Below are 6,000 nucleotides of genomic sequence, written 5' to 3'. Positions count from 1 at the left end.
GATGATGTACCCAAATTTGCTAACTTGTTGGTTGATAGATTTTGTTCCCTTTCAAAATATAACCATTTGACTCAATTCCCACATTAAAAACAAACAATCAATCAATAGTTGGGTAAGTTGCAACTACCTCTACAACATTCCTCTTAATTTTAGAGGTACAACTCCCTCTTATGATATGAATTTACAATTTCTGGGGTATGCTTTAAACCAAAAAGAAAGAAAGGCAAGATTTATAGCTTACAACTTTACAAAACATAAGATAAAATACAAATGACAAAGCATTTACCTAGCTGAACACTAACTAAGTTTGTTTTGCCCAATATCATTCAAAAATAAACATTATACCACAATGAACAGTAGAGGAAAACTAACTATTTAATGTTTTTAAATACAAAAACTAAATAGGAAGCATTCACATAAGAAAAATGCAATTTATCCAAAGTAGCACAAAGTTTTATCTAATAGATAATTGTTCAGTAAAACCAAAACTTTAATTACATCATATTTGTCTTTTAGAAAACAACACAAAGTCTATCTTGATGGTATGATCAAAGAATAAGGATCCAATCAACTATTGAGAGGGAGGGGGGGTGAATCAGTAGATAGAAAACTTGATACACTTTCACCAAACTCAAAATCAAGCTCTCAAGAGAAACACTAAACTAACTGGTTTCAATACTAAATTTCAAATGCAATAATACTGACAAGATTAATTGGTTGACTGTTATAATAGATTAATAGTAAAACAACTTAAAACTTACAAAACCTTTTATCTTGATCATTTAAATACTTTACTGACAGTAGCTAAAACATGTTTCAGTTTGCTGCTGGTTGTCATAACATATCAAAGTGGATTTAGCAGTTAAGCAATTCAACAATAAACATAACCACAAAAACATTCACCACTTGACACAATATTTTTGATGTGGAAACGCAAATGGGAAAATCCATGGTGGGGAGGAATACCCACAAGTATTTTGAACTCTTCTGAAGTTTGCCCTCTTAGGAACCAAGCTTGTTAAAGCTTTACAAAAAGTCATGTTAAGAACAAATCTTGTTAGGGACCACCCAATTAAGGGATTTGACTATAATGCCCTATTAAAAGCAATACAATGTTAGGAGTAACCTCAGTGGAGGATTTAGAATCCAAGCTAATGGATCACCTAGCTAGAGAATTTGAATAAAGAATCTTGTTAGAGCTTACCCGGTTAGGGGATTTAACTGCTGTAACTATTAGAAAACAACAGGGGTTTGCTGATATGTTTGAATAGAACTACACTTGCTTGTTTAGATCATTTTCATGCTCCTATTTGCCATTACACATACTGCAGATACATTATCAGGTTTGGCAACCACCCTCTCACTCTCAACACCAAGTTTGCCAACACTCAAACAAAACAACTCATTGACCTTATAAACAAATCATTAGGTTCGTAACACATCACAAACCTAAACATCTTATAGAGATTACAAACAAATCGGTTCAAGTATGACTGTTGGATTACATAGAAATCAATGCACATCACTCAAGATATTCTTGACTGCTCCTTTATTACCGCTTCATCGAACTCTATAACTCATCACATGGTTTTCATTAGATGCAATGAACTTGCTCATTCCCAAGACAAAAAACTATTGTCTCTACGTGCCAAGAAACATTTAAAACGTTCATCAATCAACATGCATACGTGTCATAATATTTTTCGTTCACCATTTGATCATAATCTGCTTTAACTCCATCAGTTAGGGTTTGGACTTCTTCTATAGGTAGGGTTACCGGTTCAATTCTTCATAACATAAGTAATAGCGGTTTCCACTACAAAATCTCCTATCGGTTGCATTACCCTTTGCTAACTCCTACCGGTTGCATGACAACATATAACATCATTACAAGATTATAAGCTAACATCAATATAACTAGACATCATAACTGGTTTATTGACATCAATGACAACATAACATATCATTAATGCAATCTTCAAGAAAAATACCAACAATCTCCCCATTTGGCATTGATGGCAATACAAATATCAATACCCTTGATTGTGATGATGTGTATAGGAATCCTGGTTTACATTTTACCACAATCATACAATAATCCTCATAGTCGTATAGTTATTCTCCCCCTTGGATAGGAATGCCAAAGTGAAAGTAAAACATGCAATACCAAACTTCACTATTCAACATCATCAATGTGCAACTTGATGCTCCCCCTATGGAATAACTCCACTCTACACCAACCCTACTGTAAAATTTGGCAAGTAGCTCTAGGACTGATGTATTCCTACATCATGCTTAATTGACCTCATGAAGGGGTAAAACCCCTAGCTGACTTCTAAGATACTCAAAAGTAGTCTTAGACAGAGGTTTAGTAAAGATATCTGGAAGCTGCTCCTTGGTAGAAACATGCTCCAATATCACATCTTTACTCTACACTTTTTCTCTCAAGAAATGATACTTCAATTCAATATGCTTGGTCCTAGTATGCATCACCGGGTTCTTTGAGATATTAGTGGCACTGGTGTTGTCTCATAAGATGTTTACCAGTTCAAAAACTTCATCTTGAAACCCTCCAAAATGAGTTTCATCCAGATAGCCTGGGTACAGTTCATATAAGCTACAACATACTCAGCTTCAGTAGTAGATTGAGATATGCAACTCCACTTCTTGCTACTCCAGGATACAAGCCTTCCTCTAGGAAAGAAAGCTCCATCAATTTTTCTTTTTCTCTCATCAGCATTACCTGCCCAATCCGCATCTGTATACACCTTCAAATCAAAGTTAGCTAGATATGGATACCATAAACCATAGTCAACAATACCTTTCAAATATCTGAATATTCTCTTGGTTTCTATCAGGTGTGTTTCTTTCAGATTGTTTAGAAATCTTGCAACTAGATTATCTGCATGAGCTATATCCCGTATAATATGAACAACATAGTGAAACTTCCCTATCATTGACCTATACTCCTTTTCATCAACAAATTTTGCTTCATCTTCCTTAGACAATTTACAACTTGTAACCATTGGTGTCCTAACTGGTTTACAGTCACTCATACTGAATGTTTTTAACACCTCTTTCACATACTTAGACTCTGTGATAAAAACACCACTCTTCATCTACTGAATTTGCAAGCCTATGAAATTTTTTCTCTCCTACTAGAGACATTTCAAACTCATTCTTTATTTTATTTGCAAAGGCATTACTCATGTCATCATTTCCTCCAAATATAATATCATCTACAAACACTTCACTCACCAGTATCTTATATCCTTCAAATTTGAGATATATGTCACTATCTTCACTGGTTGTCTGAAAACCTATCTTCATCATGTGTGAATTTAGCCTCTCATACCATGGTCTCGGTACTTTCTTCAAACCATATAGTGCTTTGTGCACTTTATATACCATATTTTTCTCATCAGTCAAAGCATAACCATCATGTTTCTCAATGTACACTTCTTCTTCCAATATTCCATTTAGAAATGTTGACTTCACATCCATATGATATACTTTGAATCCCTTATGTGCTGCAAAAGCAAGTAAAGTCTTGACACCTTCAAGTCTAGAAAATTGTGCACAAGTGTCATCATAGTCTTCTAATTCTTCCTATGCATAACCTTTGCAAACCAATCTAGTGTTGTTTTGTACTACTACTCCATCTTCATTTAGTTTGTTCTAGAACACACACTTAGTACCTATCACATTCTTATTCACTAGTCTAAGTACTAGGGTCTATGTTTTGTTCTTCTCAATTTGATCAAGCTCCTCCTCCATAGCTTTGATCTAATGATCATCACCAAAAGCTTCCTTAGTAGTTCTAGGCTCAATAGTGGAGATCATGTCTTTGATTCTTCTTTTGGTTATCACTCCAGCATCTTTATCTCTAATAATTTAGTTAGGATTATGATTGAGTCTCACATACCTCAGAATAACATGATCATCATATTCAGGTTATTCTTCCTTATCATCATCAGATTCTAATTCTACCTGTTCTGGTTGAACTGACACAACAACACTCTCCTTACCAGTTTCAGGTTTCACCAGTTCTGGCTCCAAAAATAGAATGCAAGGATCTTCTTCCTTTTTCTCCATAGTGGTTTCCCTTGAGACTTCAGGGTTCTCATCCACTCGAACATCGACACTTTTAATGATTCTCTGAGTTCAGTTGTAGTAACATTTGTAGGCCTTACTCTTGGTGGAGTAACCAAGAAATATGCCTTCATCGCTCTTAGCCTCAAACTTGCTGACATAGTCACCTCTCTTAATAAAAGATTTATTGCCAAATATATTAAAATAACTGACATTAGGTGATCTATCATACCAGTATTCATAATGAGTCTTATCCTTACCTCTTTTTACTAGTATCTGATTCATAGTGTAGATAGTTGTACTGACAACTTCTCTCCATAAATTTTTTGCTACACCTCCTCCAATCAATATGGTTATAGCAGCTTCAACAACTGACTGGTTATTCCTCTCTACAATACGATTTTGCTATGGTTTCCTTAGTGCAGAAAGATGCCTTTTGATGCCATTTTCTTTACAATACCTAGTGAATTCATCATAAGTAAATTTACTGCCTTGATCCGTCCTCAGACGCTTTATCTTCATGCCACTTTCCTTCTCTACTAAGGCCCTAAATGCCTTAAACTTGCCAAAATATTCTAACTTATCCTTCAAGAATGTGACCCACATCATCCTTGAACAATCATCAATGAAGATCATAAAATATCTATCACCTTGAATGATTTTAGTCCTTACGGGTCCACACAGATCTGTATGAACCATATCTAACAAGTGGTCTGCTGAGAAGGACTTTCTCTTGAAATTTGAGGTAGTTATCTTCACCAATTGACATTCCTTACATAGAGAATTATACGGTTTGTCCAATTGTGGCAAACCTATCATAGACTTGGACTTACTTACTTTGACAATGTTATCAAAATTTATATGAAAAAATCTCCTATGCCAAAGCCAACTATCATCTATATTAGCAATTAAACAGTGTTGGCAATATTGCATTATAACAGACAATGAAAGATTGTTTGCATTTCATAAGGATATTGAGAAGGTTGTTGATGATTATGGATATAACTGATTAAGGATGTTTTACTGTCTTGATATTATTATTTTGTCATTGATGTCAAGTAATTGATTTTCTAATTCAATATGATGTTGCCATATCTTGAGAAGTATGATTTGAAGATTGTAAAGATGTCGGTAAAAGACATAGGAAAGAATATGATGAATAAGGGGATGAATAAGGTATTCAATGGGCAACTAGTACCAAGTCAAACAAAGATGAGATCATGATGTTTTAGATTGTTTTAACATCATACATATGTTGTAAAATGTAAAAGTTAATACTATACTATGTTATCAAACAAAGAACCTAGTTGGTAAACCCTAAGGTTATCGCTATCGGTTAATGAAGGCGGAATGTCTACCGAGTGAAGTTTAGTATTAAATGAGTTGTTATCGAGTTGTAACCGAGCTATAATAGAATGCATTAAATGGTTACATGCAATATTTAATGAAGGAAGCTGATGAGATGGAATTGATTAAATGATTGGTGAGCCGTGCATGAAGTTTGTTAATGAATTTAAGGCAATGGAAAGTCGGCATGAAGATCTACAACTCAGATTGAACTGCAATACACTGGCACAAGTTCCAAAAAATGTATGCAAGTTCCAAGGCGGGGTAAAACATTTTCAGATCGAAAGATGCATTGAACATGGACAAGATCAAAGATCTGATGGCTAAGATTGATCATGGGAAATGTGATCAAGGAGATTAAGCGGTTACCTAATTGTTTATAAATAGGAAACTGTTGATAAACAATGTATGCAGACAAGTGTATGCACAGGGATGCTACATAGTTATTACCGAGCACAAAAGCTTGAAGACCTGTTAGAATAACAGAGTATAGAAGCCTAGCAGATAGACAAGATTAGTTTGATGTCTAGATTGTATTGAACAAATAGGAATCTGCTTTAG

The sequence above is a fragment of the Cryptomeria japonica genome, chromosome 5, assembly GCF_030272615.1.
Source record: "Cryptomeria japonica chromosome 5, Sugi_1.0, whole genome shotgun sequence".
NCBI lineage: Eukaryota > Viridiplantae > Streptophyta > Pinopsida > Cupressales > Cupressaceae > Cryptomeria > Cryptomeria japonica.
Note: the sequence above shows the minus strand (reverse complement) of the source record.